The sequence below is a fragment of the Erinaceus europaeus genome, chromosome 8, assembly GCF_950295315.1.
Source record: "Erinaceus europaeus chromosome 8, mEriEur2.1, whole genome shotgun sequence".
Lineage (NCBI taxonomy): Eukaryota > Metazoa > Chordata > Mammalia > Eulipotyphla > Erinaceidae > Erinaceus > Erinaceus europaeus.
The window spans coordinates 113,864,554-113,877,876 of NC_080169.1; the positions used below are offsets into that span (position 1 = coordinate 113,864,554).

The 13,323-nt window shown below is 47.1% G+C and overlaps 2 protein-coding genes across 2 annotated transcripts in view; one reads left to right on the forward strand and one right to left on the reverse strand.

Annotated features, from left to right (window-relative positions):
- The window catches only part of AGK (acylglycerol kinase), a 344,250-nt gene that overhangs the window by 182,200 nt on the left and 148,727 nt on the right, over nt 1-13,323 (forward strand). The window lies entirely within an intron of this gene.
- Nucleotides 1-13,323, reverse strand: part of DENND11 (DENN domain containing 11) — a 55,003-nt gene that overhangs the window by 41,304 nt on the left and 376 nt on the right. The gene's annotated exons all lie outside the window — the stretch shown is intronic.

The following is a 13,323-nucleotide window of genomic DNA, read 5'->3' on the forward strand; positions in this document are numbered from 1 at the left end:
TTTCTGACAAATCAATCAATAAAATTCCTTTTTAAAAAATATTTATTTTCCTTTCATAGTATACTCTAATTCCATCTCAGGTGGTTCACTTTCTAACAAAGTCCCAAAACCTAGATATACACCAGTTTCTGTGAGAGAGAGCATATGTTCACACGTATCCATAAACTACTGCAAATTATATACCTGAAAGCAGAAGTACACTAGAGTTTGCAGTGAGTATCCCCCTAACACTTCCTCTCCACTATTCCAAGCTTTGGGTCCATGATTGCTCAACAACTTGTTTGGCTTTGTATGTTAACTCTCTTTTCAGTCACCAGGTTCCAGATGTCATCAGGATGCCGGCCAGGCTTCCCTGGACTGAAGACCCCACCAATGTGTCCTGGAGCTCAGCTTCCCCAGAGACCCACCCTACTAGGGAAAGAGAGAGGCAGAGTGGGAGTATGGACCAACCAGTCAACACCCATGTTCAGCGGGGAAGCAATTACAGAAGCCAGACCTTCCACCTTCTACAACCCACAATGATGCTGGGTCCATGCTCTCAGAGGGATAGAGTGTGGGAAAGCTATCGGGGGAGGGGGTGGGATATGGAGATTGGGTGGTGGGAATTGTGTGGAGTTGTACCCCTCCTACCCTATGGTTTTGTTAATTAATCCTTTCTTAAATAAAAGAAAAAAATTTATTTATTCCCTTTTTGTTGCCCTTGTTGTTTTATTATTGTAATTATTATTGTTGTCTGTCTTCATTGTTCGATAAAACAGAAATGGAGGAGAGGAAGACAGAGAGGGAGAGAGAAAGACACCTGTAGATCTGCTTCACCGCCTGTGAAGCAACTCCCCTGTAGGTGGGGAGCCGGGGGCTCGAACCCGGATCCTTACGCCGGTCCTTGCACTTTGTGCCATGTGCACTTAATCTGCTGCGCTACCACCGATTCCCCATAAAATACCTTTTAAGTAATAAGAAATGGAAAAAAAAATATGAAGAAATGACCAGACCCCTGAGAATATCTGGATTCCATCACTCACCCTTTTTTTTCTGTAGGAAGCACTGGCATTTGTTGCTTGAATATTTAGAGAAAGCAATGATCTCCAATAACCTCTTTCTAACGGGAAATGTGATTTCCTTCCTCCTCCTCCCTACTTATCGGGTGGTTTCCAGTCAAGAATTTCCTCTGAGGTCTTCACTGCAGAAGCCATGGCCGCCCCACGTGGGGTCTTCTTACCGCTCCTTCTGACCTCAGATCAGAGCTTAGCACCGGCTCCTCTCTCCTCTGCAGTGGAAGCCTCTGCTACCTATTCCTTCCAAAAACTTCTTCCCATCAATATATATGCTCTAATTTCAGTTAGAAAATAAAAAGGTCTGTAGGGAGGTGGTGGCACACCTGGTTAAGTGCACATGTTACCGAGCACAAGGACATGGGTTTGAGGCCCTGCTCCCTCCCTACCTGCAGGGGGGACGCTTCATGAGTGGTGATGCAGAGTTGCAGGTAGGTGTCTTTCTCTCTCCCCCTCTTCTCCCCCTTCCCTCTCAATTTCTCTCTGTTCTTTCAAATAAAATAAAATTTAAAAAGTTAAAAAAAAAAGAAGAAGAAATGGCCACTGGGAGTGGTGGTTTCATAGTGCTGGCACCAAGCGCCACTGATAACCCTGGCTGCAATAAAAAAAAATAATAAAATAAGGTGAGAGTAGGGTGGTAGCATAGCGGGTTAAGCACACATGGCACAAAGCGCAAGGACCAGTGTAAGGATCCCAGGTTCGAGCCCCCGGCTCCCCACCTGCAGGGGAGTTGCTTCACAGGCGGTGAAACAAGTCTGCAGGTGTCTTTCTCTCCCCCTCTCTGTCTTCCCCCTGCCTCCATTTCTCTCTGTTCAACAACGACAACATCAAATAACAACAATAATAACTACAATAACAATAAAAAAACAAGGGCAACAAAAGGGAATAAATATTTTTTTAAATTAAAAAAAATAAAATAAGGGGTCAGGTGGTGGTGAACCTGGTTAAGCAGTCACATTACAGTGCACAAGGATCTAGGTTCAAGCCCCTGGTCCCCATCTGTAGGGGGAAAGCTGCATGAGTGGAGAAGCAGGCCTGCAGGTGTCTCTTTCTCCCTCTCGATCTCCCCTCCTCTCTCAATTTCTCTCTGTCTCTATCTAATAGTAAATAAAATATTTAAAAAATAAAATAAAAGCAAAAATGTGTCCCCACATAAAGGAAAGGCTTGTAGGAATGGCCATGGTCTCAACACCATAGTCCCAAGATGTAATAAAAGCCTTGCTAGAGGACCACTAATTCCCAGCTATTAACAGACATCTGCAAAAATGATTTTAGTTTAGACTCCCAAACAGATAAACAGCCCCTATCATTTGACCTTCTGACTGAATGCTTTAATTTAATTTTTAAAATATTTTATTTTATTACAGAATTTTTATTATCTTTATTTATTGGATAGAGACAGCGCCAGAACGCGAGAGGGAAGGGGGAGATAGAGAGGAAGAGAGGCAGAGAAAGACCTGAAGCACTGCTTCATCGCTCGCAAAGCTTTCCCCCTACAGGTGGGACTGGGGGCTTGAACCCAGGTCCTTACGCACTGTAATATGTGCGCTCAACTAGGTGTGCCACCACCCAGGCCCTAAAATATTTTATTGAGAGCAACAGAGAGAGTAAGACAGAGAGAAATAGCAGAGCAATGCTCAGCTCTGGCTTAGGTGGTGTGTGTGGGGCGGGGGGAGGGGGGGATACCTTGGAGCCTCAGGCACGAAAGTCTTTTGCAGAACCATTATGCTGTCTTCCCCAGCCCTGCTTTATTATTATCCTTTTAATTGTCCCTCGTGCTTGTGTGATAATATCATTGCTCAGTGGCCTCCTCCAGGCTGATTTTCTCATTCATCTATCAAACAGAGAGACAAGGAAGGAGGCAGAGACATGACAGCAGCACTCCGTCATCCATGAGGTGCCCCAGTGGTGCCAAGGCTGGAGCCCAGAGCCCTGCTAGTGGCAGGGTGCATCATCCACTGAGTATGTTATCTCCTGGACCCTTCAATAGCTTTAAACAAACCTTCAAACTACGTTGCATGAACACATATCCAAACCAAACGAAGAGCAAGTCACACATATCCAAACCAAACGAAGAGCAAGTCAGTATAAAGAAACCTGAGCGGGGTCAGGCGGTGGCGCAGCAGGTTAAGAGCACGTGGCGCAAAGCGCAAGGACCGGCAGCGTAAGGATCCCAGTTCGAGCCCCTGGCTCCCCACCTGCAGGGGAGTCACTTCAAGGGTGGTGAAGCAGGTCTGCAAGTGTCTATCTTTCTCTCCCTCTCTCTGTCTTCCCCTCCTCTCTCCATTTCTCTCTGTCCTATCCAACAACGAACAACATCAACAATGGCAATGATGATGACCACAACAAGGCTACAACAACAAGGGCAACAAAAGGGGGAAAAAATGGCCTCCAGGAGCGGTGGATTCATGGTGCAGGCACCGAGACCAGCAACAACCCTGGAGGGAAAAAAAAAAAAAAAAGAAAAAGAAAAAACAAAAACAAGAAACCTGAGCGGGGGTCCGGCAGTGGTGCAGTGGGTTAAGCGCATGCATGTGGCGCAAAGCGCAAGGATTGCTATAAGGATCCCAGTTCGAGCCCCTGGCTCCCCACCAGCAGGGGGGTTGCCTCACAAGCAGTGAAGCAGGTCTGCAGGTGTCTGTCTTTCTCTCCCCCTGTCTTCCCCTCCTCTCTCCATTTCTCTCTGTCCTATCCAACAACAATGGCATCAATAATAACAACAATAATAATAACCACAACAACAGTAAAACAACAAGGACAACAAAAAGGGGAAAAAATGGCCTCCAGGTGCAGTGGATTTATGGTACAGGCACAGAGCCCCAGCAATAACCCTGGAGGCAGAAAAAAAGAAAGGAAGGAAGGAAGGAAGGAAGGAAGGAAGGAAGGAAGGAAGGAAGGAAGGAAGGAAGGAAAAAGGAACCTGAGAAACGGATCCTGGTGATTTCAAGTCAACCATATGCCAGTCTGTGGCTGAATTCCAATGCATTAATTTAACATGGAGGGGAAAAGAAGAAAGAAAAGAAAACCTTCCACTTCACAGACTCTGTCATTTTACACCAGGTCTGGCATGGGGAAGGGACCAGGCAGGCCCAGATGGTCCCTGGGCTCTGAGACTCAGGACGACTCTGCTGCTGTTTATGTCAGCATTACAAGCGAGGCTGCGGGGAGGCTTCACAGGCAAGGTCTCTGGACCCCTTGCACAGTTTCTGGCACCCTGGGGGCACTCAGGAACGGATGGCTGTTCAGCTTTTTTTTTTTAATTTATTTATTAATGAGAAAGGTAGGAGGAGAGAAGGAAAGAACCAGACATCACTGTGGTACAGGTGCTGCCACTTCCCAGGTCACAGATGTTCTCTATTCTGATTTCTACTCCTCCCACCCTCCTGAAGCTTGGAGGAGAAGAAACAGAATTCACAGCAGATGGCCACATTCTGACCCCTCTCTGCCACCACCAAACCACAAGCAGGTGAATCCCGAACAGCCGGGAAACAGTCTGCCAGTGTGGTATTAATGAAATGAACCACAACTGTCTTCCCCTCAACAGCTGATGGGAACTAGCCAGAGAGAGGGGCCGTGGCCAGCTGAGAGACAGGCTTTCCCCTGGCCTCCTTTGGACTTGGTCCTTCCAGAGACAGTTCTCTGCAGCTCAGCAGAGACTCTGAAACATTTCCACTCCTGTTCTACTTTGTCGCTTTCCCACCCCATGGCTGGAACCATTTATTATTTGCACGAAGTCAGATGTCGTGGGCAGTCCTCCAGTTACACCCTGGATGCCACACCTCGCCCTAAGCTCCCTGTACCTCCATCTTCTGTCTAGAAGAAACTGCCAGTCGATTTCTTTGGCTATGCAGAGGATGTGGAGGTAGTGAAGTTATTGCACGTGGGTGTTCTTAAACACAGTCATAGTAAGAGCTAGGGAGATAGCATAAAAGATTATGCAAAATAACCTCCACGTCTGAGGCTCTGAAGTCCCAGGTTCAATCCCTAGCACCATCCTATGCCTAACTGAGCAGTGCTCTAGTTAAAAAATAGATTAATTGGGAGTTGGGCTGTAGTGCAGCGGGCTAAGCGCAGGTGGCGCAAAGCACAAGGACCGGCATAAGGATCCCGGTTCGAACCCCAGCTCCCCACCTGCAGGAGAGTCGCTTCACAGGAGGTGAAGCAGGTCTGCAGGTGTCTACCTTTCTCTCCTCCTCTCTGTCTTCCCCTCCCTCTCTCCATTTCTCTCTGTCCTATCCAACAACGACAACAACAACAATAATAACTACAACAATAAAACAACAAGGGCAACAAAAGGGAATAAATAAATAAACTAAATATTAAAAAATAGATTAATTAAATTAAAAAAAAAGAAATATGGTTATTTGATGTAAACATGGGAGCATTCAGATACACAAAATAGGTGATTTGTTATAATTGAGATGCTGGCTAGAGGATGAATGAGAGCCAGGTAATAATTATTCATCCTCTATCCAGAGTGACAGAATGACAAGACATAAAATTAAAAGATAAATAAAAAAATAAAACTTCAGAAGATCCTCCTCCCCTTATTAATTGCCTTGTCCCAAATTTCCCCCAAATAAACACTTAAAACAATGGCACCCCACCCCTCATGTCCAGAAAAAGACGCTGAGGAAAACGGAACAGTTTAAAGATGTATTTTATTATTTATTTATTTTACAGCACTGCTCAACTCTGGCTGAGTGCGGAACGAAACTGGGGGTTTGACATCTCACGCTTGAGAGTCTCTTTGCATAATCACTATGCTATCCACCCCCGCAAGTTACACACACACACACACACACACACACACACACACACTCTCTCTCTCTCTCTCTCTCTCTCTCTCTCCTGGTTTTTGTTCTGTTTTGTTTTTTGCCTCCAGGGTTATCAGTGGGGCTAAGTGCCTACACTCCACTGCTTCTGGAGGCCATTTTATTTCCATTTTGCTGCCATTGTTGTTGTTGTTATTGCTGTTGTTGTTGGATAGGACAGAGAGAAACCCAGAAAGGAGGGGAAGACAGAGAAGGAAGAGAAAGACAGAAATCTGCAGATCTGCTTCGCCACTTGTGAAGTAATCCCCCACTTCCCCCCCCACCGCCCTGCAGGTGGGGAGCCAAGAGCTCAAACCGGGATCCTTACACAGGTCCTTGTGTTTCACGCCATGTGCGCTTAACCCGCTGCACCACCACTCAGCCCCCGATATATTCGTTGTTTTAAAAATTATTTATTTTCCCTTTTTTTGGCCTTGCTTTATTGTTGTAGTTATTATTGTTGTTGTTACTGTTGTCGTTGTTGTTAGATAGGACAGAGAGAAATGGAGAGAGGAGGGGAAGAAGGGGGGTAGAGAAAGACACCTACAGACCTGCTTCACCTCTCGTGAAGCGACTCCCCTGCAGGTGGGGAGCCGGGGGCTCAAACCCGGATCCTTACTCTGGTCTTTGCGCTTTGTGCCATGTGCAGTTAACCCACTGCACTACCACCCGACCCCTGATGTATTCATTTTTATTGCCAACAGGGTTATCACTGGGGCCAACTGCCTGTATGATGAATCCAATTCGATGGTCTTGGAGGCCTCTTCCTCCCCCCACCACTTCTTTTCTGGATTGAGGCAGAATTAAGAGGGAGAGGGGATAACAGGAAGGGAGAAAGGAGACATGTTTGCAATACTTCTTTACCACTTGTGAAGTTTCCCTCCTGCAGATGGGGACCTGATGGCTTCAATCTGAATTCTTGCACATGGCAATGTGTGCCCTCTATCAGGTACACCAAGGCCAGGCCCCTCATGTTATTTATTTTTATAAGTGAGAGAGACCAAAGACCAGAGCACTACTCAACTCTGGCTTATGGTGGTGTGGTGGATTGAACCTAGGATCTCTGGGATTCATGGTCTGCAAACCAAACCCTGGGCTCTGAATATGTTAACCTAATTTCCCCTGATCTGGATATCTTGCAGTATAAAAGGGGATTTTTCTTCTTTTTTTCTTTCTTTCTTTATTTATTTATTTCTTTTCTTTGCCTCCAGGGTTATTTCTGAGGCTCAGTGCCTGCACCATGAATCCACTACTCTTGGAGGCTTTTTTCCCCCCTTTTTCGTTGCCCTTGTTATTTATTTATTTTTTTAATAGTTGTTGTGGTTATTATTGTTGTTGTTATTACTGTCGTTGCTGGATAGGACAGAGAAAAATCGAGAGGGGAAGACAGAGATGGGGAAAGACACCCACAGATGTGTTTCACCACTTGTGAGGCCACCCCCCACCCCTGCAGGTGGGGAGCCTGGGGTTCAAACTGAGATCCTTACTCTGGTCCTTGCACTTTGCGCCAGGTGAGCTTAACCCACTGTGCTAAAAACCCCCACCCAACCCCCTAAAAAGTGAATTTTTTTTATGTTTAAAAAAAAAACAACAATGAGGCAGATCCACAGGGACACTGCAAATCCAAAGTTTTGTCTGCCTCAGCTCACAAATGTGTCCAGGGTCACACAGTAGAGCCAGCTGTGTCCCCTCCACACACTAGACGCGGAGGAGGAAGAAAGGAGCAGACTGATTTCCATATCCTTCTCCTGGGTTAAGGAGAGAAAAGAAAAGTTTGCAGGGCAGGGGAAGACAGCATAAGGGTTATGCAAAAAAGGCTTTCTTTTTTTTCTTTTTTTTTTTTCCCCTCAGGGTTATTGCTGGGCTTGGTGCCTGCACCATGAATCCACCACTCCTGGAGGCCATTTTTCCCCCTTTTTGTTGCCCTAGTTGTTGTAGCCTCGTTGTGGTTATTATTATTGCCCTTGTTGACACTAGTCGTTGTTGGATAGGACAGAGACAAATGGAGAGAGGAGGGGAAGACAGAGAGAGAGGGGGAGAGAAAGACAGACACCTGCAGACCTGCTTCACCACCCGTGAAGCGACTCCCCTGCAGGTGGGGAGCCGGGGGCTCGAACTGGGATCCTTACGCCGGTCCCTGCACTTTGCGCCACATGCGCTTAACCCATTGCGCCACCGCCCGACCCCCTCAAAAAAGGCTTTCATGCCTGAGATTCCAAGTTCCTGGGTTCAATCCCCAGTACCACGAGCACCACAGCCAGAGCTGAGAAGGGTTCTGATAGAAGAAAATTTAACTCGCAGTGCAAAGGGAACAAAAAATTAAAATAAATAAAAATAAACTGGGGGGGGGGCTGGGGGCAGCTGAGTGTACACATTACCAAACACAGGGACCCAGGTTCAAGCCCCCTATCCCCACATACAGGGGGGATGCTTCAGGAGCAGTGAAGCAGGCCTACAGGTGTCTATCTCTTTCTCTCTCCTTCTTCTCTATCTCCTCTTCCCCTCTCAATTTCTCTCTATGCTATCAAATAAAATAGAAAGAAAGAAAGAAAGAGAGAGAAAGAAAGGAAACTGGCTGCCACCTGGAGCAGTGAGTTTATAAGTGCCAGCACCAAGCCTGAGTAATAACCCTGGTGGCAATAAAATAAATGAATGAATAAATAAATATGAAAAACCAAGGCTTTAAATAGTGGCTCGAATGAAGAGGCCCTGTTCTGGCTGCCCCCCTCTCTCCGCACCCCAGCCTGCAGAGTTAGCATCTGGGGCTGCTCTCAATAGCTGCTTTGTAGCCCAGATGGCCGAGCACCCCAGGCCCAGGACTCCTCGTCCAGAGAAAGACTGAGTGTGTGAGTGTGCGAGCCTTTGCCTCCATGGAGCCCAGACCCCCAGTCTCAAGCCACTTATAGCTCCAGTGAGCACCATGTGTCAATCAGCAGACTGATGGAGACAACATTCTGTAGACCTCTACCCTCGCCTCTCTCTCTATCTATCTCTCTCTCTCCTACAGATCCTCCATGCGGCGTTCCAAAACTTCCAAGCAAAAAGGATAAAGAGAGGATGGAAGATAACTCAGTGGGTAGAGCACATACCCAGCTGAGAGACGCCCTGGGTTCTAGGTAGCACCATGGACAGCACCCAAAGGAACTCTGGATGATGAAGCCAGGAGACCAATGGTGGCTTCCCTCCTCTTTTTATCTTGTGCTAATAAATAAAACACTTTCTTTTTTTGTTGTTGTTTTTATTTATAAAATGCAAACACTTGCAAAGACAAGACCATAGGATAAGAGGGGTAAATTCCACACAATTCCCACCACCAGAATTCCATATCCCATTCCCTCCCCTGATAGTTTTCCTGTTGTTTAACGCTCTGGGAGCATGGACCCAGGGTCATTATGGGGTGCAGAAGGTGGGAGAAAACACTTTATTTTAAGGAAGGAGGAGGCAAAGAGGGTGGAGTAGGAAATAAGAAGAAGATGAGGAAAAGGGAGAGTGAGGCTGAGAGAGAGAGAAATAGCACATTGGGCACCTTTTACCATTATCCTAGACATCAGAGACGCCGTGAAGACTTACAATCCTGTGGTCTTCATTATCATTACTACCTGAGAAACACAACCTTGCTGTTTTGAAGATGACTATTATTTTTACTCTTTGTAAAACTGAGGCTGTCCTATTGTGAACACACTCACAAACAACTTCCCAGAGATCCTTTTATAACCTGTTGGTGCTTTCGTAATACTGTTGCAATCACCATCTATTAGATTCTATACTGTTTAAGATAAGGTTAAAAGGCGACAAAAGAGCTCTGGTTTTATTCCTCTACCTCCTTCTCTCTCTCTCTCTTTTTTTTTTTTTTTTAACATTTTTATTTATTAACATGAGAGACTAATTTTATTCCCATATACCAGGCAGAGAACCACAAGTACTGCTTCCCCATGCATATTCTCTAAAAATGAGACACACACACACACACACACACACACACACACACCAATACCTAGCTACCTGCAGATGGTAGGCAGATGGATGAAAAACTCAGGCCTGGGCACTAAATGAACAGGAAGATTTAGGGGGAAAGGAAGCACTCCTGGGGGGAGGCAAAGTGAACACACAGGGTGGGCAGACCTGGGGGAGTAGAGAGGCAGGCCAGAAATAGAAAATCCAGACAGTCTCTCCCAGGATGTGTTCTGACTGGTCACAAAGACTGTTTTCACTCTGCCACAGAGGATAATGAAGGCTAACTAAGGCAGAGCCCAAGTCTTACTGGAGTCAGATTCAGCAACAGCCCACAGCGGCTGTGTAGGCAGACTAGCCCAGCAGACGGTGAACTGAAGTGAAGCCAGGAGAACTAAGTCTAGGCAGGTGATGACTGCTACTCACAGGGCAACTAAAGCCCATGTCACCTCTCCAGTCCACAAGCTCCTACTGGTCCTCACAAGAGACACACCAGGCACACTCTGAGGCCCTTGTCCTCATGCTAATCTTCGGGAGCACTGACTCTTTCATTCATCCCATCTCTGACCTTCAAGGCATATACCATGCAAACGTCACCATATGCGGAGAAGTATCAGAATGCTTTCACAGGGTGCCAAGTGTCATTCTGAGCAGGGATGGATGACACATATAAAAGTCTACGGACTGGAAACAACTGCTTTCCAAAACAAACCAGCCAGGGGGTCGGGCAGCACTTATTGCTGTATGGAAGGACCCCAGTTCGAGCCCCCTCTCCTCACCTGCAGGGGGGGGGGGAGCTTCAGGAGTGGTAAAGCGGTGCTGCAGGTATTTCTCTTTCTCTGTAATTCCCCCCTCAATTTCTCTGTCCTATCAAATATAAAAGAGAGAGAGAGAGAGAGATGAGGGAGGGAAAAATGACTACCAGTAACAGAGATTCACAGTTACAGTACCCAGACCCAGCAGTAGCCGTGGCGGCAATTAAAAAAAATAATAATAACACCAATCAAAACTGAAACCTGTGTCGTCCTGTCTCCCACCCCCTCATGTCCACTCTTCCTGGGCAGAGGGGCTGTGAAACCAATTCGAAGGACAACTGGACTTAAGAGTCCAGTATTATAAATAAAAAATTTTAAAAAATAAACAAAAAAAGAGTTAAGTATTACTAGGAAAGTGGCTATTTCCACATTACTCATTCATTTCTGGTCTATTCACTCACAGAAGTGACCAAATTACAGCACAAAGATAGACTTAAATGAAAGGCAACTCCAGTAGAATGCCTGCACAAAGCAAGAGACACAGTATCAATTACAACCCCTTCCATCCACGCTCACTTCAGCCTGAAAACTAATACAAATACACGCATGTCTGTGTGTATGCATCTTACACACATGCTAACCAGCTTTAGCTGAAAGGCACAGGGAGGGTCTGCTTTTCAGTGTTACCAATGCCATCTGCAGCTCAGGTAGGGTTTTCTGTTCTCCTTCCCCTACCCTCTCAGCTCTACCACCAGAGCTCCCTCTGCTAAATCAGACCTGTTAATAATGTTCTATTTCTTCCAGTTATTTTCCTTAAAAAAAAAAAGGAGGAAAGGAAGGAAGGAAGGAAGGAAGGGAAGGAGGGAGAAAGAGAAGGTTCTATTTACTGAAATAGGAAAATAGAGCCAGAACATCACTCTGGTACATGTGTTGCCAGGGGGATCAAACTTGGGACCTCATGATTGAGAGTCCAACACTTTATGCACTGTGCCACTTCCCAGATCACTCCTAGTTACTCTGATAAATACTTCCCAGAACACATTTCATGCTCATACCTGCAGGTGATATGCTAAGGCATTAGAGACAGGGTAAGTTATAAAGTACCTGCTTTTTTGTTCAGATGAGAAGAAACCAGTTGTTTTGTTTTGTTTCCTCCAGGGTTAACGCTGGGGCTCAGTGCCTCTACTATGAATCCACTGCTCCAGGTGGCCATTTTTTATTGGATAGAACAAAGAGAAATTGGGAGAGGAAGGGAAGATAGGGAGAAAGAAAGACACCTGCAGACCTGCTTCACTGCTTGTGAAGCATCCCTCCTGCAGGTGGGGATCAGGGAGCTTCAAACCCGCATCCTTGCGGGGGTCCTGGTGCATAGTACTAGATGCACTTAACTGGGTGCACCACTGCCCGGACCCCCCAAAATTATTTTTCAAATAACTGTTATGTAGGAGCCCCGAGTAGTTTGTAATGGGACCACCAAGGAAGGGCAAGCAGAAAAAAAGTCTATTAATGGACTGGGAAATATCAGTGTGTACCATCTGCAGAAAGGGTACTCGCACTCCACTCCATGGAACTTGTTTCCCCTGCACATACAGGAATGCTGTATTGGCGGTGAGGTGAAATCAATTCCACATGGCAGGTCCCAATCAGAAAAGTCTGGAAGCCTTTGGATGGTACCAAGGAAAGCTCTGATCTCCCCCAGGAATTGATGCTACCTCTTCTCCCTTGTGTTTTGCAGGGTAGTAATCCCTGATCAGATTTAAACTGCCTTCCTGGGAGCTGTACCTCGGCCAGTTCTGAATCCCCACCCAAGATACAAAGTCATGTTTCTTTCACTGCCTCCACCCACCCTAGTTCTCCAGAAGTTGGTTCCAGAGGGCAGCCTTGCTGTGCCACTACGAGAACTCCAGAAAGCAGCAAGGATCGACATCTCCCTCTCCCTCTCTCTATTCTAGCAAAGACAGACACACTGTCCTGAGCCTAGAATCAGGAGGGTCCCCCACCCCTACCTGGATACACAACAACACAGGTCTGGGGCGCCCCAGCCGACCACTTGAGGCTGAGAATCACTGTCGCATTCTGGGCCGCTATTCAGCCCCATTTTCACCACCTAGAAGCACGAAAATTCCCTTCCTGGGTGGTCTGGCTGAAGACCGTGTGGGCTCACTCATTTATTTTGCAGAACATGGCCAAAAAATGAATAAATAAAAAGTCACCCCGTGTCCCCCACACCTCTTAACAGGCTCTTTCATTCCTCCACCCCCAGTTCAACCTCTCCGACCCAGCCCTCCACGCTCGGGGCAGGATTCCTCAAAATCACGCCGGCAGAAAAAGTGAACTTGGCGGCAACAAAGTTTGGGCGCCTGGAGAGCCGGGAAGCCCCGGCAGGGAGGCGGAGGGCCTGGAAGTTGGGGGGTGAGGGGAGGAGGGAGAGGCTGGAGGGGGGTCGTCCGTTTCAAGAGTCCAAGGGGGGGTGCGGGCATGGGGGGGAGCGTACCTCCTCTTTATATGGAAGATTCCTCCTGCCCGACCGGCTGAGAAAACAAAAGCCAAACCCATCCCCACCCCCCGCAGCTGAAGCGCAAACAGCCCGATGCACACCGGGGCGCAGACCCGGGCGCTGCTGTGAAACTGCGGGACGGAAGGAAAAGGGGGAAAGGGGGGCTGCTCAGGGAAGAAACAAAGCCCCGGGACCCCCACGGGGACACCCAGTGCCGAGGGCGCCCGCAGGGGGAGGTGGGGGTGCAGGTGCGT